The sequence below is a fragment of the Phyllobates terribilis genome, unplaced genomic scaffold, assembly GCF_046119375.1.
Source record: "Phyllobates terribilis strain yellow unplaced genomic scaffold, ASM4611937v1 Scaffold_4__5_contigs__length_816908805, whole genome shotgun sequence".
NCBI classification, from domain to species: domain Eukaryota; kingdom Metazoa; phylum Chordata; class Amphibia; order Anura; family Dendrobatidae; genus Phyllobates; species Phyllobates terribilis.
Genome location: NW_027362764.1, coordinates 403,835,179 through 403,861,342, shown reverse-complemented (window position 1 = coordinate 403,861,342; position 26,164 = coordinate 403,835,179). Strand labels below are relative to the sequence as shown.

The 26,164-nt window shown below is 49.1% G+C and overlaps 1 protein-coding gene across 1 annotated transcript in view; it reads right to left on the bottom strand.

Annotated features, from left to right (window-relative positions):
• Window positions 1–24,597, bottom strand: part of LOC141265444 (uncharacterized) — a 234,960-nt gene extending 210,363 nt beyond the window's left edge. Inside the window, exon 1 of the mRNA XM_073678560.1 lies at window positions 24,583–24,597. The gene's annotated coding sequence lies outside the window, so the exon portion shown is untranslated. The remainder of the gene's footprint in view (window positions 1–24,582) is intronic.
• Between the last annotated feature and the right edge of the window lie 1,567 nt (window positions 24,598–26,164).

The following is a 26,164-nucleotide window of genomic DNA, read 5'->3' as shown; positions in this document are numbered from 1 at the left end:
GTAGGTTGAAAGCAAGTTCTAATATGATCCCGAATGCGTTGTGGAAGTAAAGAGATTAAACTTTCCCAAGTTTCAAAGAAGAACTGTACCTTTTCTTCCCTGTGTAAAGAGGCCTCAGCCAAATCCATCTGAAACAAGAACAACAGTTCGTCTAAAAAGATCTTAAAAGGAGGAGCTTGGTCATGGATCCACATCTGTAAGATGGCCTTAACACCAGCTTCCGCCACCATGTGAAGCAATTTACAGGCCCCCGGGGAGCATGTGTATTTATCTGGCTCTAGGTATCCAAAGATGGCCCAAAGAGTCTCATTAGGAGCAAAGTTTGTCAGGTGTGTGGTGGTAAATTGTTGTATTCTGGTCCAGAAAGGTTGAATAATCGGGCATGTCCACAGGCAATGGAATAGATTAGCCTCCGGGGAGCAGCATTTAAAGCACTCAGAGGTTGTGTACAGTCCCAGTCTGTGACCCTTCTGGGGGGTTAAATAGGATCTATGACATATTTTCAATCTCATTTCAAGGAAGCGAGCTGAAGGGAGAAATTTGTGGGCTTGGTCCAGGGCTTTCAAGATAGTGTTGTATGATAAGGCAGGATCATCGATCTGCCATTTTGTTAGTGAAAGTTGGGATTTCTCATAGTCTAGGGCAACATAGATGAATTTATAATTGGAGGCTATTTGGCCAGATGAGATGTTAGGTTTAGCGAACCATTTAAGCAGCTATGGATCCCACTCCCATTCAGGAAAATGAGTTATTATCTTTGTCACATAACTCTCAGCCTGTAGGTATTGGAATGGGGGGAATGCAATAGTAGGGTACTTAGAATGCATTACCTCTATTAGATACATACGGCACTCCCCTAAGTGAATCAGATGCTTGATGGATGTTATACCCTGAGAGTACCATTGGTAAAAGACAGGGTGTGCATGTCCATGCTGGAAATGGGGGTTACCAATGAGTGGGAGGAGGAGAGATATCTGAGGAGAGAGCTGAAACTCTCGGCTTATTTTCTGCCATGCTTTCCATGTAGACACTAGGAGAGGGTTCGCCTTCACTTCAGCCAGCAATTCAATATAAGGAAGATGTAGTAGAGTAGGGAGAGCCAGTCCCGGTGTGAGACAGCACTCCAGACCATACTGGGCGTAGCAGGAGGTCCCCCCCAGCCAGTCCACCACCACCCGGAATAAGGATGCTAAATTATAGTGTCTAATATCAGGGAAGTTTATTCCCCCATTTCTCTTCAGTTGTTGGAGTAATCATTGAGGTATAGATTGATGTTAGTTTTATATAGTTTAGCTGGATGTCTCGTAACTTGCACTCCCAGGTATTTTAGTGAGCTAGTAGTCCAGTGACAAGGGAACCCCAATGTCCACGACGGCTCGGAGGGACCACGTAGCATCATCACTTCTGTTTTGTCCTAATTAATATCATAGCCCAATAGGCCTTCCACGTCCTCTAGCTGTCGTATAAGAGAGTGTAGAACTTGCTTTGGGTTAGTTATTACCAGGACGATATCATCTGCGAATGCGGCAACCTTAAGTTCTCTAGAACCCACTGCAAGTGGCTTAAAGGTAGGGGTCTGCAAAAAATGACGCAGTAAGGGATCAATAGAAAGATTAAATAGAAGGGGTGATAGGGGGCATCCCTGTTTGACTCCTCGGAAGAGATCTATGGCTGGTGCATTGCATCCATTAATCGCCACACAGGTATTTGCGTTCATATGGAGTTATTGAGTATATCGCAAAAATCTTGGGCCGAAATTCACCCTGCCCAAAACTTCATATAAAAAACGCCATGCCACTTTATCAAAAGCCTTTTTGGCATATAGACTCATCAGCATTGCGGATGGCCTCGATGTGTCTTGGGCTAAGACTGTGACAGCGACCGCCAGGCGTATGTTTGCCACACTACTCCTCCCCTGAATAAAGCCCATTTGAGCCTCACACAGAAGACCGGGCAATAGCAGTTGTAAGCGGTTTGCTAAGATCTTTGCCAAGAGTTTGTAGTCATGATTGAGGAGTGAGATTGGGCGGTATGATTGTGGTAGTAATGGGTCTCTATTAGGTTTAGGGATAACTATGCTGCGTGAGTCAGTAAACCGATCGATGGGAACCCCTTGAAGGAAAGCTGTGTTGAAAAGATTGGTTAAAATAGGTATTAAGTCAGTGGATAAAATCTTATAATATTCAGCAGAGAAACCATCAGGGCCCAGGGTCTTACCTCTAGATGTGCCTGCTATAGCTTGTCTCACTTCATCTTCTGTTATCTCTGAGTCCAGCGTCACTTGTTGTTCAGTGGTCAGAGATGGAAAGTTAATTAGGTTTAAGAAAGAATTAATCTTTGGGAGATTAGCGAGGGAGGCCCTGCAGAGATCTTCATAATAATTACTAAAAATTTGCGTGATCTCTTCCTGGTCAGTCGTCTGCAAACCTGTTAGAGTGTTGTGCAATTTGAGAATTGGTTTGTAGAGTTGTTTGCATTTGGTTAAAGTGGCTAATAACTTACCCGTCTTATTTCCCCAATGATAAAATTAATTTTGAGTCAGTTGGATTTGCCAATGTGATTGGGAATGTACGATGGAATCTAATAGATGTTTGGCCATAAAGTAAGCATGCTATGTATCAGGGGATGGGGTCAAGGCGTACGTCGTTTGAGCCTGAAGTAGGGAGGTATGTAGGTCATCAAATTTTTCCTGTGCGTTTTCCTCCTACATGACAGATAGCTGATGATATGGCCTCTCATAACAGCCTTAGAAGTAGCCCAGAGCAGAGGAATGTTGTCAGTAAAAATTATGTTATCATCTAGGAAATTATTCCAGTGTGATTTAAGAAAGATTTTGAAATCATCTGATTCTGCCATGGGAACCTCCAATATCTCGTCCGTGGGCTTGGCTCTGTTAGAGTTAGGAATAGTGAGATAGGATCATGGTCTGAAATCAGTATTGGGTGGATATGGGAGTCATGATGCTGGACAAATAATTGTGAGGAAATGAGGAAGAAATCAATCCGGGAGAAGGAGTGGTGAGTGAGGGAGTGGCACGTGTACTCTCTAGCTGTGGAGTCTGTCACTCTTCATGGGTCACAGAGTGAAAGCTGTTCCATGAAATGTAGGAAGTGATGTGGTGACTGCTGAGGTCTGTGGGGAGAGTGAAGAGCGGTCTAGGGTGGGACACTGCATTAAAGTCTCCTCCCACTATCAGGTGACCAGGTCCAAGTCCTAAAAGGATCTGGAGAATCAATGTGTAGAAAATATGTTGGTCATCATTAGGAGCATAGAGATTGACCAAAAAGTATATTTTCCCAGCTATTTCCACTTTCATAATCAAGTATCTGCCCTGGCTATTGTGATGCCCAGCTGCGCTTGGTATCACAGATCCTGGAAGGATGCATTGATGGATTCCTCCACAAGTGGCCCCCATAAACATTCACATATCTTCACCTTCCACCTCAGACCAGCAGAGGGAGCCCGTTAGGGAGATAAATAGGGAAGATGGAGCCAGGCAGTTCAGTTCCTGCAGAGTGAGACACAGAAACAGGTCAGTCTGCAGTGGAGCTCAGTGATTCAGCAGTTCCTCTGGAGAGTTCAGCGAGTATAGATCTGAATACAGAGTTGAGTTCAGTTGAGTCATAGCTCAGAATAGTGAGCTTTAGGTGTCCCGGCGCCATAAGATCGGTGAAGCGTGGCAAGCTGCCGTTAGTGTGTATAGCCTAGTGAGGGCCCGAGTAGGCCGAATGCGAGTGGAGAGTTAGTAGATAGGGGGCAGAGGAGCTTAACTAGCTCACCCCGAAGAATTTACCGGACACCGGGTCCAAAGCTTACCGGGATCTCTATGACCCAGTAAGGCATAACCGGAATCCCTGGAGAACTACAGGTCCCAGGATCGCTAAAGTGCTGATACATAACCGAGCCGGGAGACACATAGGCCCTGCAAGCTGAGGAGCGTGTACTCCAAGAAAAGGCCCTACCACAAGGTCAGCCAGCGCAGGACAGAGACAAAGTTAGGCCTAGCTCCAGGCAGGTCAGAAACTTACTACGCAGAGGCAAGTAACAGGAGGCCCTACACCTGCTCATTGGGGAGGATCCTGACATGCACCCTTCACCCTACAGTGCTCCAGGACATGCCTGAATTTCCATCAGTAAAAGGTACTGAAGTGACTATCGTGTCTGTCCCTGTTCTTGCTCTGACCCGGCTGGGTCACGCCTGTCCTTCATCCCCCTTCATACGCTGCCCTGAGGCCTAGCTCCACCTGTGGGGAGCTATACCATCAAGCTGCCTTATCATCGACCTCAGTGGACTGCGCAGCGCTGGTGATCCTCACCAGAAGCCACAGGTGGCGTCACAAACTTTCATAAAACTAAGAAACCTATTAACCCGCTTTTAAAGAGAGACCCCAGGGTACGGGCCCGGGAGCCGACCACCGTGACATCCCTAAAGGCAAAGGCCCGGGTACCGAGTCATCCCCATCCCCTGGGCTGGTCATCTTCTTCTGGCGTCACGAACAGGATTCTGTGCCCACTGCAACACCGCAGTGTTATGCCCGTTGCCACCGGGTACTGTGCGCCTTTATTCTGAACTGTGTGTTTTAAACTGTGGTGAAGATTGCCGTCATTGTTGGGCCACCAAGCGAGAAGAAGGGCGTAACCGCGGGAGAATTAGGGGCGTACCTGCAAAAGAGCGCGAAGCCCCGGACACGCCCCACGCCTCGACGTCAAGCCAAGAAGCACCAGGTCCTGTAAAGAGCATCACTGAACGCTCTGACATAGGATGCAAGCGACGCAAGGTCCTGAAGACGACCGTCACCTGCGGAGCTGCGGCCTACCAGAAGAAAAACTACGAAGGTAGGCCACGGTTAACTAGGGGGGGGGCGCCAGAATGTCCGACGAGCAGCAGAACGCCGACATGCCGGTCAACGTCCCTGAGTTTCAACCCGAGCCCGATGATGAGCAGGCCGAAGCAGCCGCTCCACCAGCAGCGCCTGTAACCCCTGTCATTCCCATGACTCTGCCGTATATTCCTGGAGCAAAGTGGCTCCCCCAGTACAACGGCATACCAGATACCCTGTCTGGATTCAAACGGAAGATATGTGGTATCTTGGATATTTACTCCATGACAGGCAAACAAAGAGCCGCTGTTGTATTGGGACAACTGACTGGGGCTGCGGAACGGGAAGTGGAAACATGGTCAGCCGCAGACCAGGAGTCAGTGTCCACAATATTCCAAAAACTACAGACTGTCTTTGAGGATCTTACTGAGGCGGACCTCCGGATGAGGTTCTACAGTTGTTCCCAACAGCCGGAGGACAATGTTCGGGACTACGCCTGGCGTCTACAGGGGGCCCTGCAGGCTCTTAAACAGGTCAGTCCAACCAGCATTGAAAATGAGAACAAAATGCTAAAGGACCATTTTGTCCGGGGACTTAGGTCTCCAGAGGAGAGCAGAACCGTGCGTTGATGGTCCCTGGATCATCCAGATGCCACTTTTGACAATCTTAAGGACATGGCTATAAAAGGACTGCAGCCCCTGGAGACAAATGCCATCCAACGTTACCACGGTGGGGCTAACCCAGTGACTGCTACACCCACCTTTTCCCCAGTGGCTGCTGAAGCCAAGGTTCCAGCAACGTCCCTTAGAGAACTGGACAGTCTGTGCTCTGAAGTGCGTCAGTTGAGCAAAACTCTGACCACTGTGCTGAGTGCTCTGCAGCTGCGGACGGAGCCCGAGGAAGGAGGGAAGATCCTGTTAGCCGATAGCCCTGAGGATGTCCCCTGGATGCGAAGGAGGAGGAGGCCAACATCACCCTCTTCGAGGACCAGTGACCAGCGCCGTCCGCCGAAGAACCCTGCCTGCTACCGCTGCCGCAAGACCGGACACATCGCCCAGAATTGTCCTTTAAACGAGAAAACCCTGGGTCCGAGGGCCGACACCCAGGAGTAAACTCACCAGGCCCATCAGACTGGTACAACAGGTTCGTCGGAGGAAGACCATTCCTGTCCATTGTACTGGACGGGATCCCGACACATGCTCTGCTGGACACAGGATCTCGGGTAACCATCATGCCTGATGTCCTCTACAAGAGGTTCTGGTCCATGGACGACTTACGTCCGCCAGCTCCAAATCTTTCTGTTTATGCCTCAAACGGACTCCCCCTTAACCTACTCGGGGTTAAGAATGTGACTGTAAAGGTGGGGAGAGTGGAGCTGAAGGATCAGGGGCTAATTGTAGTAGAGACTAATCTTGATGACACCAACCCGTATATGGTACTAGGCACTAACATTGTTGGTAACTGTTTGGGAGAAGTTGTGTTCTTGCTCCAACAGATCGCCGACACTGCCAGGCCGAGACAGAGGAGGGCACTGCAGAGGGAGATCCGAGTCCTGATGTATCAACAGCAAGTGAGGTTAACAGATTGTGAAATCGGTAACATGCGGGTAACAGACCCCATACCCATTGTCATCCCCCCAATGAGTGAAATGCTCATCTGGTGTAGAGCTGCCATAGGTCTTAGAGGACAGAGCTACCAGGTGAAAGTAGAACCCCTTTGCTCCGAGCATAGACCCACGCTCTTAACCGCCAGGGGAGTGGTAGATGTACCTAATGGGAGGGTGCCCGTCCGTCTTTTCAACTGTGGGGAAAATGAAGTTAGACTGCCACATTATGCCACTGTTGCCAAATTACATGCGGTAAATAACAACTGCATCCACAAGGCGGAGTCCTTAACCTCACCAGATGAAGTGGAGGATAATGACCCTGCAACCCAGGTGGAGGATTGGTGTCAACAGCTCCATGTTGGGACAGACATCACTCCTGCCCATCAAAAACAGGGTGTACACCGGGTGGTTCAAGAATACTCGCAGGTGTTCAGTAAACATCCACTTGACTTCGGGAGGGTTAAGGGAGTTCAGCACCATATCCCCACAGGTGACCATTCCCCAATCAAAGAACGTTACAGGCCTATACCACCAGCTCACTACCAGAAGGCAAAGGAAATGTTGCAGGACATGAGGAAGGCGGGAGTAATAAGGGATAGTTGTAGTCCCTGGGCAGCTCCCCTAGTGCTAGTTAGAAAAAAGGACGGGAGCATGAGAATGTGTGTAGATTACCGTCAAGTAAATTGCATTACACATAAAGATGCATTCCCTTTACCACGCATAGAGGAGTCCCTAGCTGCCTTAAAGTCTGCAAATTACTTTTCCACCCTTGACCTCACTAGTGGGTACTGGCAAGTAGCTGTGGCTGAGGAGGATCGGGAGAAGACGGCCTTCACCACCCCGATGGGACTCTGCAAGTTCAACAGTATGCCGTTTGGACTCTGCAATGCCCCCGGAACGTTCCAGAGATGGATGGAGTGCTGCCTGGAACACCGCAACTTCGAGACTGTGTTACTTTACCTGGATGATGTAATAGTGTACTCCAGAACGTAGGAGGACCACTTGAAACACCTGGCAGAGGTATTTGAGTCACTGTCCCGGTACGGGATGAAGTTGAAGCCCTCAAAGTGCCACCTGCTCAAGAGAAAGGTACAGTACCTGGGGCACATTGTCAGTCCGGAAGGGGTAGCACCAGACCCGGAGAAGGTCACAGCCATCCAGAAGTGGCCAGAGCCGAAGAACCACAAGGAGGTGCGTCAGTTCCTGGGACTAGTAGGATACTACCGGAGGTTTGTAAAAGACTACACTAAGAAAGCAGCTCCTCTGCAAGACCTCCTGGTAGGGCAGTCCCCCAAAGGCAAAAACCCCCCATTCCACTGGGGTAAGGAGCAAGCCGAGTCGTTTCAGGAGATGAAGGAGATCCTGACAGGCGATGAGATCCTAGCCTACCCTGACTACAGCCAACCGTTCCTGCTGTATACTGATGCAAGCAACGAAGGTCTGGGTGCTGTTTTAAGTCAGAAGCAGAATGGCCAAGAGAAAGTGATCGCATACGCAAGCAGGAAGCTCCGCCCGACCGAGAGAAACCCAGAGAACTATAGCAGCTTTAAGTTGGAGTTCCTGGCCTTGGTCTGGGCCATCACTGAAAGGTTTAAACACTACCTGGCCTCCAGTAAGTTCACTGCCTTTACTGATAACAACCCCTTGACCCATCTTGAAACAGCTAAGCTGGGGGCACTGGAACAACGATGGATGGCTCGGCTGTCAAACTACCAATTTACAATTAAATACCGGGCGGGCCGCAAGAACGCCAACGCCGATGCCCTGTCTAGGATGCCTCACCAGTCAGACACAGAAGAAGAAGTGGATGACCTGGAAGAGATTGAACTACCTGCCTTTCACCGGAATGGGATGATCCACGAGCAACGAGCCTCTAGGAGGCCGCGTGGAAAGACGTTAAACCCCCTGCCTCACCACAGCTGGAAAGAGACCCAGGAAAGTGACCCGATTGTCAGCCGCATCAAGGAGCTGATCACCCAAGAAGGTGCCTCCCTAGAGAATGAAGCATCTCTGCAAGCAAAGCAGCTGTGGAACAAGAGGAGACGTCTGTTTATCTTCCGTGAGAAGCTGTGGCGGAGTTACGTCAATCCAAAAACCCATGAGATGGTATGGCAGATAGTGGTCCCGAAGACAGACATCCAAATGGTATTAGAGGCTTACCACGATCAGGTGGGGCACTTTGGCTGGAAAAAGCTAGAGACCCTGCTGAAGTGTCGATTCTACTGGGTAGGAATGCACAGCTCCATTGAGAGGTGGTGCCGGGACTGTGGACCCTGTGGCCTAAGAAGAAAAGACTTCAGCAGCCAGAAGGCACCCCTGCAACCCATCAAGACCACTCGGCCCCTGGAGATCGTGGCCCTGGACCATGTCAAGTTGTCCCCCAGCAGGTCAGGATACTCTTATGCTTTGACCATGCTGGATCACTACTCACGTTTCCTGGTGGTCGCCCCCGTCAAAGATCTGACTGCAGAGACAGCAGCAAAGACGTTCCAAGCGTATTTCTGCAGGCCCCATGGTTACCCTGAGGAGGTGCTGACGGACCAAGGCCCGGCCTTTGAGGCTGAGTTGTTCAAGGAGTTCTGCCATTTGTACGGTTGTAAAAAGATAAGAACTACACCTTACCACCCACAAACAAACGGTCTCTGCGAAAAGATGAACAATATCATCATCGACCTGCTAAAGACCATACCACTTGAGGAGAGAAATCAGTGGCCAGACCTACTACCTGACCTAGTGGATCTGTATAATCATATACCAGTAAGTTCCACCAATTGCACTCCGGCATACCTCATGCGGGCAAGGCCAGGAAAGCTGCCCATGGATCTGGAGCTTGGTGTTGTTGAGCCTGAAGCTGATATGACCACTGAGGGCTGGGACAAGACCAGACAAGAGCAGTACAGAAGGGTACAAGCCTATGTCGAGGACAGTCTCACTCGGGTGAGAGAAAAGCAGGAAGCACAATACAACAAAAACGCACCCGCAGAACCCTTCACACCTGGTGAAACAGTATTGAAAAGGAAAAGACGCAATCACAAACTTGATGACCAGTGGGAAAAATAACCCTACACTGTGTTACCGTCAAGGTTTGATAACAAGAAGACCTGCATAATCAGTCGAGATGGAGGAAAAACGTCTACAACAGTGTCCAGGGACCACCTAAAGTTGTGTCCAGACCTACTGAAAACCCAAGAAGAAGAAGTGCCTCTCACAATCCTGGAAGAACCTGAAGAAGCAGTGATCCACACTGACCTAGGAGATTTCCCGGCAGATTGGCCTCAAATAGGAGGTGCACTAATCATTCCAACACTCCAATTTTACGAACAGCCAGAAAACCCTCCACAGCAAGTTGAACCTGTAAGTGCTGCAGAAGAGCCAGCTCAAGAAGTACCCGGGGATGAAGGATCCCCGGTAGGAGCAGAGCAAGAGGGCCCAGCCAATGGTGAACTTGCCAGTCCAAGAGAGAGGTTAAGGCAGTTTTACAACTTGGTCACACGTAGAACTGGTAGGGTAACTGAAAATACAGACTCTGATACCCCACAGACCACCGCACTACGCAGATCAACACGTAGCACGAGAGGTAAACCCCCTGTTAGGTACACTCAGTAAAAAGTCAAATTTCTGAGAATGTAGATAGTTACCCCTGGGGTATCAAATATCAAATTGTAATGTACTGTATTAATTGTGTATTTTCAATGCATATGTATGTCTTCATTAATTTGTGCTCTACCTTACTAATTCCTTTATTATATTGCATAAAGAACTGCGTGGCTGAGGACTATGTGCAGCCCAAAAACTGCTTTTGTATATAATTGCGCTCCTTGGAGTGACCCTTTAGGTGACCTCAGAAGAAAAACCTGTCTGGAGTGGCTCTTTTGGAGGTCCAACTCGGGATCTTCATGCCCTGCAGCCACCCGAGGGCCTACGTTGAGGGTTTGGGACAGGTCCCTCAAAACCACCAGGGGATGGGGTCAATGCGTACGTCGTTTGAGCCTGAAGTAGGGAGGTATGTAGGTCATCAAATTTTTCCTGTGCGTTTTCCTCCTACATGACAGATAGCTGATGATATGGCCTCTCATAACAGCCTTAGAAGTAGCCCAGAGCAGAGGAATATTGTCAGTATGAATTATGTTATCATCTAGGAAATTATTCCAGTGTGATTTAAGAAAGATTTTGAAATCATCTGATTCTGCCATGGGAACCTCCAATATCTCATCCGTGGGCTTGGCTCTGTTAGAGTTAGGAATAGTGAGATAGGATGATGGTCTGAAATCAGTATTGGGTGGATATGGGAGTCATGATCTTGGACAAATAATTGTGAGGAAATGAGGAAGAAATCAATCCGGGAGAAGGAGTGGTGAGTGAGGGAGTGGCACGTGTACTCTCTAGCTGTGGAGTCTGTCACTCTCCATGGGTCACAGAGTGAAAGCTGTTCCATGAAATGTAGGAAGTGATGTGGTGACTGCTGAGGTCTGTGGGGAGAGTGAAGAGCGGTCTAGGGTGGGACACTGTACTGCATTAAAGTCTCCTCCCACTATCAGGTGACCAGGTCCAAGTCCTATAAGGATCTGGAGAATCAATGTGTAGAAAATATGTTGGTCATCATTAGGAGCATAGAGATTGACCAAAAAATATATTTTCCCAGCTATTTCCACTTTCATAATCAAGTATCTGCCCTGGCTATTGTGATGCCCAGCTGCGCTTGGTATCACAGATCCTGGAAGGGTGCATTGATGGATTCCTCCACAAGTGGCCTGTAACGGGTCTGGGAGGTGGAACCTCTGAGCTACTATACAAAGGGGCAGTCCTTGTAAGGAAGAAGGTGGCTCCCAGGGAAGGCAGGCAGGTAGTCACGGCAAGTGACAGGAACAGTCTCTGGGTAGAAGGGCAGGAGGTCACGGCAAGTGACGGGAACAGTCTCTTGACAGGCAGGTGGTCACGGCAAGTGACAGCAGGGTAAGAGTCTCTAGACAGGCAGGTGGTCACGGCAAGTGACAGCAGGATAAGAGTCTCTAGACAGGCAGGTGGTCACGGCAAGTGACGGCAGAGCCTCCAGGTAGGCTAGCAGGCGGGTAGCAGGTGAGCGCTCCCAGGTGAGCGGGTAAGAGTCTCTCGGCCGGCTGGCAGGTGGTCACGGCAAGTGACGGCAGAGCCTCCAGGTAGGCTAGCTGGCGGTAAGCAGGTGAGCGCTCCCAGGTGAGCGGGTAAGAGTCTCTCGGCTGGCTGGCAGGTGGTCTCAGGCAGGTATCAGGCAGGTATCAGGCAGGTGCTTCCTGATCCGCAGGCGGACTGGCGGACGCAGGTAGACAGACTGTCGGACCGCAGGAATGCAAGCAGGTAGACAGAGCTGGAAAGCAGACTGGCAACAGGACCTGAGGGCTGAAGCAGAGGTGAAAGGCTTTGCAACAACTTTGCTCGGGCACCTCCATTTTGGAGGAGGTGCCTTATATATGGGAGCTCCACCGGCAATTGGCCGGGGACTCCTTAGGACGGCGCGCGCGGCCCCTTTAAGAGAGAGGGAGCGCGCGCGCCCTAAGCACAGTGCCCAGGAAGCGGCGAGCGCTGCCAGCAGCGCGGGAAGCGGATGCCGAGGACGGAGCAGGGAGGTGAGAGGAACGGCATCTCTGCCTAGCAGGAGGCAGGGACGCCAACGCTACAGTAACCCCCCCTTTAGGCCCCCCCTTTTTTAGGCCGGAGAAAAATTTATCAAGGATGAGCGGGGCATGGATGTTCTCCCGGGGTTCCCACGTTCTCTCCTCAGGACCAAACCCCTTCCAATCCACTAGAAAAAAGGTCTTTCCTCTTACCCTTTTGGTGGCCAGAATGCTCTCTACCTCAAACTTGTCTTCAGCGGAAACCGGAGCAGGAGGCGTACCTGTAGACTTGGAAAAAGAGTTAAGTACCACAGGTTTGAGGAGAGATACATGGAAGGAGTTAGGGATCCGCAAGTTGGCCGGGAGTTTCAATTTATAGGCCACCGGGTTGATTTGTTTGATAACTTCCAGTGGGCCGATGAACCGAGGCCCTAACTTGTAGGAAGGAATCTTGAGCCGGACATACTTGGACGAGAGCCAGACTTTATCTCCAGGACAGAATTGGGGCGGATCCAGATGTCTTTTGTCAGCCTGTTTCTTCATCCGCTCGGAGGACTGAAGAAGTGCGGATCTGGTACTCTCCCAAATGGAGGAGAATTCGCTAGCAAGAGATTCCGTGGCCGGATTATCCACCGAGGCGGAGACGGGAAACGGTATCCGAGGATGTTGACCGTAGACAATAAAAAATTTGGAGGAAGACTCACTCTCGTGATTATTATAGGAAAATTCGGCCCACGGTAAAAGATCCACCCAGCCGGAATGGTGGGCATTAACAAAGTGCCGGAGGTAACTGGTTAAAATTTGGTTGATCCGCTCTACTTGACCATTGGACTGTGGGTGATAAGCAGAGGAGAAGTCCAAGGTGACCCCCAGCAGTCTACACATGGCTCTCCAGAAGCGAGAGGTGAACTGAACTCCTCGGTCGGATACGATGTGGAGAGGGAGACCATGAAGACGGAAAATATGATGGATAAAGTCTTTAGCCAATTCAGATGCAGACGGAAGGCCCGGCAGGGGAATGAAGTGAGCCATCTTAGAGAAGTGGTCAGCGACCACCCAAATGACTGTACAACCAGCAGAGACAGGGAGATCCGTTATAAAGTCCATGGCTATATGCTGCCACGGGGCAGCAGGTATGGGAAGAGGCAGAAGGCGGCCGGCTGGCAGATGTCTAGGAACCTTGTTGTGGGCGCAGGACGCACAGGCTGAGACAAAGTCTATTACGTCCTTGTGCAGGGTAGGCCACCAGTAATGCCGGGTAATAAGCAGGAGGGTCTTTTTCTGGCCAGCTAGCTTAGACGAATGTCCCCAGTGTAGGACTTTCTCACGATCAGGTACTGTTACGAACGTCTTACCGGGTGGAAGACGATTTAGATCCACGGGAGCCACCAGCATTACCTTGGCGGGGTCGATGATGTGCTTTGGCTCCTCCTCTAGATCGGAGAACAAAAAGGATCGGGACAAGGCATCAGCTTTGATATTTTTGTCTGCCGGGCGAAAATGAAGAATGAAATCAAAGCGGGCGAAGAACAAGGACCACCGGGCTTGGCGCGGGTTAAGTCTTTGGGCACTCTGGAGATAAGCCAAGTTTTTGTGATCCGTGTAGATTATTACCGGGTGAAGAGCCCCCTCGAGCAGGTAACGCCACTCCTCCAGTGCCAACTTAATGGCTAACAATCCTCGGTCTCCTATAGAATAATTGCGCTCAGATGAGGAGAAGAGCTTGGAGAAGAAGCCGCAGGTTACCATTCTTCCGGATGACGACTTTTGGGTGAGCACCGCTCCGGCTCCGGAGGAGGAAGCGTCTACTTCTAAGAAGAATTGTTTGTTGCTGTCTGGACGGTGCAGCACAGGAGTGGAGGAGAAAGCTTGTTTCAAAGACAGGAAGGCCTCCTCTGCCTCGGGCGGCCATTCTTTGGGATTAGCGCCCTTACGGGTGAGCGCAGAGATAGGGGCAGTCCGGGAAGAGAAGTGCGAAATGAAGAGGCGGTAGTAGTTGGCGAAGCCCAGGAACCGTTGGATAGCCTTCAACCCCTCCGGTCGGGGCCACTTCTGGATGGCAGAAAGTTTCTCAGGATCCATTCGTAGACCGGTATGAGAGATGATGTAGCCCAGAAATGAAAGCAAGGTCTGCTCAAAGAGGCACTTCTCAAATTTTGCGTAGAGGTGGTTTTGCCTGAGCCTGAGCAGGACCTGATGAACGTCCCTCCGGTGTGTGGGGAGATCCGGAGAGAAGACCAAGATGTCGTCCAGGTATACCACCACGCAGGAGTAGAGAAGGTCACGGAAGATATCATTGACCAACTCTTGAAAGACAGCGGGAGCATTACAGAGACCGAAGGGCATTACGAGGTATTCATAGTGGCCGTCCCGGGTGTTGAATGCCGTCTTCCATTCATCCCCCTGACGGATACGAACCAGGTTATAGGCCCCATGGAGATCCAGCTTGGTGAAGATTCTAGCACCCCTCAGACGGTCAAATAATTCAGGAATGAGCGGAAGGGGGTATTTATTCTTCACCGTGATCTGGTTAAGGCCTCTATAGTCTATGCAGGGACGGAGTCAGCCGTCCTTCTCTTTAACGAAGAAGAAGCCTGCTCCCGCCGGGGAGGTAGATTTCCGGATAAATCCCCGGGCCAGGTTCTCCTCGATCTATTCAGACATGGACCGGGTCTCAGCAGCGGACAAAGGGTAGATACGCCCTCGGGGCGGAGTAGCGCCAGGTACCAAGTCGATAGGGCAATCGTATGGTCTATGAGGGGGTAATGTCTCTGCTTCCTTTTTATTAAAGACATCAGCATAAGACCAATAGGGTACCGGCAGGCCAGGTAGATTGGCTGGGGGAGGAGAAGGATGGGCAGGACGAATGGGAACTAAACAAGTCTTATGGCAGTCCTGTCCCCAGCGAAGGACTTCTCCGGTCTGCCAATTAAGCACGGGTGCATGTCTCTGGAGCCAAGGTAGGCCAAGCAAAAGGGCATGAGAGAGTCCAGGTAGAACATGAAAGAAGATGCTCTCAGAGTGCAGCATTCCCACCTGCAGAGTTATGGGTTCGGTGATAAGTTGGATGGGATGCGGTAAGAGACCCCCGTCCACGGAGGCGACAGATAAGGGTTCGGCCAGAGGTTTGGTAGGAATGCGGTATTTCTCTACCAGGGACTGAGAAATAAGATTTCCGGCAGCTCCAGAATCAAGTTGAGCTAGTTCAAAGTAACGGTTCTCCCTGCAGATGATAGAGACCGACAGCATCAGAGATGGAGAGGGTTTATTCTTGTCTAGGACGACCTCTCTGAGCGATCCTAGACACAGGCGTTTCCCGACCTCTCCGGGCAGGAACGGATCCGGTGCTCCTTACTGCCACAGTAGAAGCAGCTCCCCTCGGCACGGCGTGACTCTTGACGGGTTTTGACCATCTTGGTCTGGTCGACCTGCATAGGCTCGGGTGAGTGTGCCTGGGGAGTAACAGAGGAAGTGACGGGATTCTGGAAGGTAGGAGCAAGGCGAGAAAACCTCCTCTCACGGGTGACCTCTTTGGTACGCTCCTGGAACTGGATGTCTATCCGGTGACAAGTGTTATTAAATCGTCGAGAGTGGTAGGAATGTCCCGACCGGCAAGTTCATCCTTAATCCGGCCGGATAGACCCTCCCAGAAGACGGACACCAGGGCGTCGTTATCCCAGGCAAGCTCAGAAGCAAGGGTACGGAACCGTATGGCATATTGACCCACGGTGAGACTCCCTTGACGGAGGCGTAGAAGAGATGAGGCGGATGAGGTCTTTCGTCCTGGTTTGTCGAAGACTTTTCGGAAGGCCGTGGGAAAGGCTGGCAGGTTGGACACCAGGGGGTCTCCTCTCTCCCATAGAGGATTTAGCCAAGCCAGCGCCTCCCCAGTGAGATGGGACATGATGAAGGCCACTTTGGCTCGGTCGGTGGAAAACTGGTGTGCCAAAAGTTCGAAGTGCAGGGTGCACTGGTTAATGAAGCCCTGTGCCTGACCGGGATCTCCACCAAAACGAGGCGGGGCGGAAAGGAGGGGACCGGGAAGGGATGCCATGGTATTGATGGGCAGCGGCGCTGCCGGGGTAGTAGTTGTGCGAGTGGAAGCAGCTCCCGACGAGGCAGTCAGTGTGTCCAGGTGGGAGTGAACACTACGCAGGTGGCCCAAGATGGAGTCCTGTTGGGACCTCTGACGGGAAAGTTCATGACATAGGTCCGAGAGCGAGGGAGCTTGGGTGGCACCGGGTTCCATGGCCCGAGCAAACTGTAACGGGTCTGGGAGGTGGAACCTCTGAGCTACTGTACAAAGGGGCAGTCCTTGTAAGGAAGCGGGTGGCTCCCAGGGAAGGCGGGCAGGTAGTCACGGCAAGTGACAGGAACAGTCTCTGGGTAGAAGGGCAGGAGGTCACGGCAAGTGACGGGAGCAGTCTCTTGACAGGCAGGTGGTCACGGCAAGTGACAGCAGGGTAAGAGTCTCTAGACAGGCAGGTGGTCACGGCAAGTGACAGCAGGGTAAGAGTCTCTAGACAGGCAGGTGGTCACGGCAAGTGACGGCAGAGCCTCCAGGTAGGCTAGCAGGCGGGTAGCAGGTGAGCGCTCCCAGGTGAGCGGGTAAGAGTCTCTCGGCCGGCTGGCAGGTGGTCACGGCAAGTGACGGCAGAGCCTCCAGGTAGGCTAGCTGGCGGGTAGCAGGTGAGCGCTCCCAGGTGAGCGGGTAAGAGTCTCTCGGCTGGCTGGCAGGTGGTCTCAGGCAGGTATCAGGCAGGTATCAGGCAGGTATCAGGCAGGTGCTTCCTGATCCGCAGGCGGACTGGTCCATAGACAGACTGGCGGACGCAGGTAGACAGACTGTCGGACCGCAGGATTCCAAGCAGGTAGACAGAGCTGGAAAGCAGACTGGCTACGGGACCTGAGGGCTGAAACAGAGGTGAAAGGCTTTGCAACAACTTTGCTCGGGCACCTCCATTTTGGAGGAGGCGCCTTATATATGGGAGCTCCACCGGCAATTGGCCGGGGACTCCTTAGGACGGCGCGCGCGGCCCCTTTAAGAGAGAGGGAGCGTGCGCACCCTAAGCACAGTGCCCGGGAAGCGGTGAGCGCTGCCAGCAGCGCTGGAAGAGGACGCCGAGGACGGAGCAGGGAGGTGAGAGGAACGGCGTCTCTGCCTAGCAGGAGGCAGGGACGTCGACGCTACATGGCCCCCATAAACATTCACACATCTCTACCTTCCACCTCAGACAAGCAGAGGGAGCCCGTTAGGGAGATAAATAGGGAAGGTGGAGCCAGGCAGTTCAGTTCCTGCAGAGTGAGACACAGAAACAGGTCAGTCTGCAGTGGAGCTCAGTGATTCAGCAGTTCCTCTGGAGAGTTCAGTGAGTATAGATCTGAATACAGAGTTGAGTTCAGTTGAGTCATAGCTCAGAATAGTGAGCTTTAGGTGTGCCGGCGCCATAAGATTGGTGAAGCGCGGCAAGCTGCCGTTAGTGTGTATAGCCTAGTGAGGGCCCGAGTAGGCCGAAGGCGAGTGGAGAGTTAGTAGATAGGGGGCAGAGGAGCTTAACTAGCTCACCCCAAAGAATTTACCGGACACCGGGTCCGAAGCTTACCGGGATCTTTATGACCCAGTAAGGCATAACCGGAATCCCTGGAGAACTACAGGTCCCAGGATCGCTAAAGTGCTGATACGTAACCAAGCCGGGAGACACATAGGCCCCGCAAGCTGAGGAGCGTGTACTCCAAGAAAAGGCCCTACCACAAGGTCAGCCAGCGCAGGACAGAGACAAAGTTAGGCCTAGCTCCAGGCAGGTCAGAAACTTACTATGCAGAGGCAAGTAACAGGAGGCCCTACACCTGCTCATTGGGGAGGATCCTGACATGCACCCTTCACCCTACAGTGCTCCGGGACTTGACTGAATTTCCATCAGTAAAAGGTACTGAAGTGACTATCGTGTCTGTCCCTGTTCTTGCTCTGACCCGGCTGGGTCTCGCCTGTCCTGCATCCCCCTTCATACGCTGCCCTGAGGCCTAGCTCCACCTGTGGGGAGCTATACCATCAAGCTGCCTTATCATCGGCCTCAGTGGACTGCGCAGCGCTGGTGATCCTCACCAGAAACCACAGGTGGTGTCACGAACTTTCATAAAACTAAGAAACCTATTAACACACTTTTAAAGAGAGACCCCAGCGTACGGGCCTGGGAGCCGACCACCGCGACATCCCTAAAGGCAAAGGCCCGGGTACCGAGTCATCCCCATCCCCTGGGCTGGTCACTATCATTAATAGATTCCTGAATGGAGCAGGGCAGGCCCTTCTTGATAAGAATGGCTATGCCGCGTGATGATGAAGTATGTGAAGCAGTGAAGCAATCTCCTATCCAAGGGGCTGTGAATTTACCAGGCTTGTCAGCCCTCCAGTGTGTCTCTTGTAAGAAGACTACATCTGGTGAGAATCGTTTTAAGTGATTCAGGACCTTTTTGCGCTTTAGAAAGGTGTTGAAGCCCGCCACATTCCATGATAAGAATTTCAAGTGTGGTGAGGTGTAAGTGGTGTCAGGGTCTGGTGTTTGAGAAGTACTCATCCTAGGTCCCAGGGCAGGATCTGAGCACTATACAACAGTAGTGTACATTCATCCCCCTCGGTCCCAGCGAGCCACAGGAACGAACAGGTAGTAAGAGTGTCATCAATAGTGGATTCCGCAAGTATTAGTACCTGGGTTAGGAAAAGGGAAAACACAGAAGGGTAGAAACAGTAAAAAACTACAAAAACAACAATATGCTTAACATTGCAAGTCAGTGATAGCAGCTCGCCGGAAACACACCATACGAGCCATGCCATCACTGAGAAAAACATTCCGGAAACATTACGGAAACAACAGTCTACCTGCAATAAAAAATAGCATGGATAGTAGATCTATAAGTCATCCCACTGCGGTATCTCCAGCATGTCGAAATCTTCTCTCCTCCTCCTCAGGGTCTTCGTAGATAGTTACACACTCGCCATCTTGGATTTTGAGTTTAGCTGGGTAGAGAATGTTTTTTTCAAACAATAAATGACAGGTGGGTCCAAATGCCTTGCGTTTTTGAGCTACGGCAGCAGAGAAGTCCTGGAAAATTAGAATTTTTGAGTCATGAACAATCAGTTCACGTTGTCGTCTGTATGATCTCATGACCTTTTCTTTCATAGCCCAGTTGAGGTATTTTGCTATGACTGGGCGAGGTCTACCATTTCCACTGCCTCAGTTAGGTCTTGGGGGACCTAGTCTGTGCGCTCGTTCTATGATCATTGGGTCTTTGTTAAGATCAATCTGAAGGGCAGCAGGGAGGTCTCTATTAAGGTATTCCATAAGATGTTCACCACCCACCGACTCCAGGATGCCTACGAAGCACAGATTGTTGTCCCTGTTCTCCAAGTCTTCCAGCTTATTGCGCATTTCTCGCTCTGCAGTCTGGCTCTGTTGGAGAGAGGCCCTCAGTTCTGTCATCTCTGTTTCATTGGATTGGATTCTGCTTTCCAGCTCTGTGACCTTTTGGAAGTTGGTGGTGATTAGGGCCATGGCTGTGGCAAGAGAGGCATGGAGGGCGTCAAATCGCTGGTCAAATTGTGGCATCAATATCTTGGAGACCTCTAGAGCCACCAACGCTGCTTGTGTAGAGTCTTGCACAGAGGGTCCAGGGCAGCTCGGTAGCGGAGAGAGCTGCGATGGGGATAAACTATCATCCATCTGTAGTTCATGCGGAGAACCTAGTTTTGGGGAAGTGGACTGGTAACGCAGGTTCTTAGCAGGTTATTTAGGTGGTTTCGAGCAGGTTTACCTTTGTGCATTGTAGATGGCGGTTGTGTGTTGAGCGGCAAAAGCACTTGTAAGGCGGCGGATTTCTCTGCTTGAGTTTTCATTAGGTATTTGTCCATTACAATTCCCCGGTAGTAGGGAGAAATAGCAGATCAGCATACAGCAGATGGGGTTAGCAGATTGCCGGGTTGTTCGTCACAGTGGGGCAGGGAGCAGGAAGACTGTCATGGTCTGACTACCATATCATAGTCTTGTTTGGTGGGGGCCAGCTGGATAAGATGTGGTGTCTAATTGCAGCATATATTTGCAGGGCTTCCGGGGAAAAAAGGGTGTAGTGCCTGCAAATCAGACGTGCTAAAAGAGAAGATCCTTTACACAGTCTGTCACATTTCTTGTTGATGATGGTGGTTTTCAGCAGATTTAGCTGTATAAGCAGGAGCTATTTTAAAAGGCGGTCATGCTGGATGTCCTGCTTCCAGAAGTCCTCCAACTTGCGACAGTTCACCACTTAATAATCGTTTCACATCTTATTTGTTTTTTTTACATATAGAGAATTGGGAAGGTGGTTAGTAAGTCTCAGAAAGTAATAGAGCTTTTGGAGTGTGGTTTTTGAGATATCCACTAGATGGCGCTCAGAGACTGAGCCTGATTCTTTCTGAGGCGATGATCTGTTGTGAAAGAATAGTCCCAGTGTGTCCTTTATGATTGGTGCTGTAGGGGAGCCTGAGGTTCAGTTGAAATTAAAATTCAATCTTTGAATTAATGGCTCTGCAGGACAGCATCCAAGGGCAGCGGCAACAAGTACTTGCGTGTGGGGGGATTGCAAGATGGCCACGACTTCTGCAAGCGTATTCCTCCACCCAACCACCGCAAGTTTCCCGGCATTCACTAGACCTTCCAGGCTCTGTAGGTGCAGGTCCCCCGGTCCTAGGGGCACCGCTCTCCTCCGCGACACCCCCTGTTCCAGGCCACCTGGTAAGTCCAGGGGAGGAGGGGTGAACACAGCAATGGCCACCGCAGTCGAGGACGGGTCCATGTGCCAAGCCGCGGCCGACACCTGCGCCCCTCACCCTGGGACCTCCCGGCTTCACCGCTGCCATGTTCCCCAGGTTCCAGACGCCAGCCAGGTCCCGCTCACCAGCTAATCCGTGGGTGGTTAGTTGATTATAAGACAATGAAGGGGGGTGGGTGAGGGAGGGGGTGTTAGAGCGGGGTAAGAAGAGAAAAAAAAGTCTGCGTGCCACATCTGCACCAGTGATTCAAGGTCCCGGCTGTGGATCTGATCTTTTTCTCGGTCTGAGAGTGGCTGAGTCTTCTGCCGTCACCTCCAGAATATTGTACGAGAGACGAGGTCTGTAGAAAGTCCTTTTTCTCCAAGTTTTAGTAGGTTTAGAGGCCCCAAATGAGGGTAAAATGTGGGAGCTGAAGTGAAGCACGTCTTCATAGCTCAGTGTCCAGGCCACGCCCCCCCCATAATTTTTATTAACCAGCTGAGGGAAAACCGACAGCTGTGGGCTGATGTTTATAGCCTAGGAAGGGGGTAATTCACATGGAGCTTCCCAAGCTATTATTATCAGCTCACAGCTGTATACTGAGCCTTTACTGGTTATTAAATGGGGTCCCCACTATATTAATAATCAGCAAAAGCTAGGCAGACATCTGCGAGCTGATATTAATAGGCTAGGAAGGGGTCATGGATATTGGCCTTCTATGAGCCCTGACCTAAATCCTATTGAGCATCTTTGGAAAGAGCTGAAACATGCCGTCTGGAGAAGGCAACCTTCAAACATAACACAACTGGAGCAGTTTGCTCATGAGGAGTGGGCTAAAATACCTGTCGAGAGGAGCAGAAGTCTCATTGACAGTTACAGGAATCGTTTGATTGCAGTGATTGCCTCAAAAGGTTGTTCAACAAAATATTAAGTTAAGAGTACCATCATTTCTGTCCAGGCCTATTACATGAGTTTCATTTTTTAAAAATTCTGTGGAAACAGAGTTGAAAAGCAATGTCTGACTTTCATTTGTTAATTTTCATAGATTTTTAATTTATCATTACCTTTGTCAGATTCAAGTTTTTTCTGTGACCATTGTGGGTTTTTGGGTTTTTCTTTCATTAAACGAGGGGTACCAACAATTTTGACCACGTGTGTATATATCAATATTCCATTTATAATTAAATATGAATCAAGATATACAGTGGGTACAGAAAGTATTTAGACCCCTTTAAATTTTTCACTCTGTTTCATTGCACCATGTGGTTTAATTTATATAGTTGAGACTATGTAACAAGTAGGAACAAGGGTTAATAAACACAAGTCCACAATTAGATGTGGAGATACCTCACTGCACCTCCCATTCCACTTTAAAGAAAAGGGACAATCTGTCGCACAATTAAAGTCAGATTGCAGAGCATGTGAATATACCTAGGAGAGGGGGGAATATAAAGTAGTCTTTACGCCGGAGAGAAGCGTTTTGGATTTTTACTCTCAATACCTTATCTCAAAATGGATTAAATCGAGAATATGAGATTAATCACTTGATGTAATCTATGTGTTGCTTTGAGATTTACTGGGTTGATTTTTAACTTTTTGTTTAGACATCCCAGATGTGTTAATATATATACAGATGAATGGAGCTGTGTAACTATGAAAATGGAGACACACTTATACACTGCTCAAAAAAATAAAGGCAACACTCAAATAACACATCCTAGATCTGAATGAATGAAATATTCTCATTGAATACTTTGTTCTGTACAAAGTTGAATGTGCTGACAACAACATCACACAAAAATCATCAATGGAAATCAAATTTATTAACTAATGGAGGCCTGGATTTGGAGTCACCCCCAAAATTAAAGTGGAAAAACACACTACAGGCTGATCCAACTTTGATGTAATGTCCTTAAAACAAGTCAAAATGAGGCTCAGTATTGTGTGTGGCCTCCATGTGCCTGTATGATCTCTCTACAACGCCTGGGCATGCTCCTGAGGAGGTTGCGGATGGTCTCCTGTGGGATCTCCTCCCAGTCCTGGACTAAAGCATCCGCCAACTCCTGGACAGTCTGTGGTGCAATGTGACGTTGGTGGATGGAGCGAGACATGATGTCCCAGATGTGCTCAATCGGATTCAGGTCTGGGGAACGGACGAGCCAGTCCATAGCTTCAATGCATTCATCTTGCAGGAACTGCTGACACACTCCAGCCACATGAGGTCTGGCATTGTCCTGCATTAGAAGGAACCCAGGGCCAACCGCACCAGCATATGGTCTCACAAGAGGTCCGAGGATCTCATCTCGGTACCTAATAGCAGTCAGGCTACCTCTGGCGAGCACATGGAGGGATGTGCTGCCCTCCAAAGAAATGCCACCCCACACCATTGCTGACCCACTGCCAAACCAGTCATGCTGAAGGATGTTGCAGGCAGCAGATCGCTCTCCACGGCATCTCCAGACTATATCACGTCTGTCACACTTTCATCTGTGAAGAGCATAGGGCGCCAGTGGCGACTTTGCCAATCCTGGTGTTCTGTGGCAAATGCCAAGCGTCCTGCACGGTGTTGGGCTGTGAGCACAACCCCCAACTGTGGACGTCGGGCCCTCATACCACCCTCATGGAGTCAGTTTCTAACCGTTTGTGCAGACATATGCACATTTGTGGCCTGCTGGAGGTCATTTTGCAGGGCTCTGGCAGTGCTCCTCCTGTTCCTCCTTGCACAAAGGTGGAGGTAGGGGTCCTGCTGCTGGGTTGTTGCCCTCCTACGGCCCCTACACATCTCCTGGTGTACTGGCCTGTCTCCTGGTAGCGCCTAAAGACTCTGGACACTATGCTGACAGACACAGCAAACCTTCTTGACACAGCTCGCATTGATGTGCCATCCTGGAGGAGCTGCACTACCTGAGCAACTTCTGTGGGTTGTAGAGTCCGTCTCATGCTACCACGAGTGTGAAAGCACAACCAACATTCAAAAGTGACCAAAACATCAGCCAGAAAGCATTGGTACTGAGATGTGGTCCCCACCTGCTGAACCACTCCTTTATTGAGTGTGTCTTGATAATTGCCAATAATTTCCATCTATTGTCTATTCCATTTGCACAACAGCATGTGAAATTGATTGTCAATCAGTGTTGCTTCCTAAGTGGACAGTTTGATTTCACAGAAGTTTGATTTACTTGGAGTTATATTCTGATGTTTAAGTGTTCCCTTTATTATTTTGAGCAGTGTATATGTAATTGGTGGTCCGAATTGAAAGATCTATTAATGTGAAATCTAGGAGAGAAGATTGTGAAGAAAATGCGAGATCAATATATATTTTGATTTATATGTAATTGTAAATGGAATATTGATATATAGATAATGCAGATATTCTTCTCTACTTCTCTATGAATATGAATGTCCATATAATTGAAAATGATATTGTATATCTTGTAAATGTTCTGGAATAGAGTAAATTTATGTGTAATATATATATATATAGAGAGAGAGAGACGAGGTTCTAGAATTATAAGGGGTTTCTCCCTTTTCATAAAAATTATAAAATATAATATGAGAATGATTTAAAATTATATATAAATTAATTAGAATAAGGAGAATAACTTAAATTTATGTATACAAATTAATTTGAGATAAAATAAGAATAAAAACCTGATATAAAGTGTTCATGAACTGTATATGAGTTACTTTGGTATTGATTATGTTGATTTATTAAATATTTGGGATTCATTTATGTGATATAATAGAATGTAATCATTTTTCAAGATTTTGTTATATAGGTGTTTGTTGTTTGGCTTTTTTTCTTTTTCCTGCTTTTTCTTGTTTTTTTTTCTTATACTTGTTTCTATGGAAAACATTTTTTTGTATATATTTTGTGCTTCCTCTTTATGTTAATTTATATGAAGTCATTTCCGTGGCTGTATTTGATATATAATCATGTTGAATATGTTGTTCCACAATTGACAAAAACCTGGAAGAGGCTGAAACGTCACTCTTGATCTATGTGGATTGCCATTAAAGAAGCATTTAACTAACATATGAGTGTCATGGCTGGTTCTTTCTATTTGAGCAAGTTGATTCCCCACGTGCACCACCTTATGCATGTAGTGCCGACTATTTTTGATTTTATTTGCCAATACAAAGCTGACATCAACCCCAGTACTATTACCCCACTTGCCACTGCACCAGGGCAAGTGGGAACAGAGGAAGCTAAGAGCCATCTTACGGATGCGCGATTTCTGGGGCAGCTGAGAGCTGATGTTTTTAGTTTGGGAGGGAGCCAATATCAATGACCCCTTCCTACCCTACTAATATCAGCCTGCAGCTGTCTGCTTAGCCTCTGATGGTTATTAATTCTAGGGGGACCCCACATAATTTTTTTGGGGGTCCCCCATTTTAATAATCAGTAAAGGCTAAGTATACAGCTCTGAGCTGATGTTAATAGCCTGGGAGCTCCATGTGTATTACCCCCTTCCCAGGCTATAAACATCAGCCCCCAGCTGTCGGCTGACGGGTCATACTGTGAATTTACTGTACTCAGCTGATCAAATGTCGGGTTTTCTAGGAGATGAGTGCGTAAAAATCAGACGGCACATGCTTGGTCCGAGTGCAGTGCAATTTTTTTTTCTCGCACCCATTGACTTGCATTGTTGAGTCTCGTCCGATTTATGAGGACAATAGCAGCATGCTGCAATTTTTTTCTCAGTCCGATCTGAGCTGGGAAAAAAATCGCAGATGAGCAGGCAATCATAGAATAACATTAGTCAAAGTGCAATCTCATATTTATCGGATTGCACTTGTCCGTTTTTCTCGCAGATGAGTATGAGCCCTAAGTGTTATTATTTTACTGGGGGGAAAAGGGGATTCAGAAAGGATTGTCCGAGTAGTGGAGAACACCCTTTCAGAAAAATAAATTGAAAATAAAGTATAAAAAAAATATATATTTTGCCACTAAAACTGCTGTGTATATAATAACAAAAGTACACAAGTTTAGAATTACAACGTCTGTAACAACTCAAGCAATAAAACTGTACCATAACTAGTGATGGGTGGACCCCTGGATGTTTGGGTCCGGAGGGTTCGGTCAAACATCTATGAACAGTTCGGGTACCAAAACAGAACCCGAAACACAATCATATGAATGGGGGGCCCAAACATCCGTGGTTTCCCATGCTGTCATGTGCTTGACAGTGCAGGAAACAGGGGCTCTGTTCATTGCGCATCAGCGTGAGCCCACAGCTGTGACTGTGACTCGCGGTAAAAAGCTTATGTTACACGCACTCCGCTAGGTTCAGATAGAGGCGAGACAGGTTATATGAAATCTTTGGAATCCTGGTGGAACCGTTACTCAGGGTGACCAAAAACCATGTGC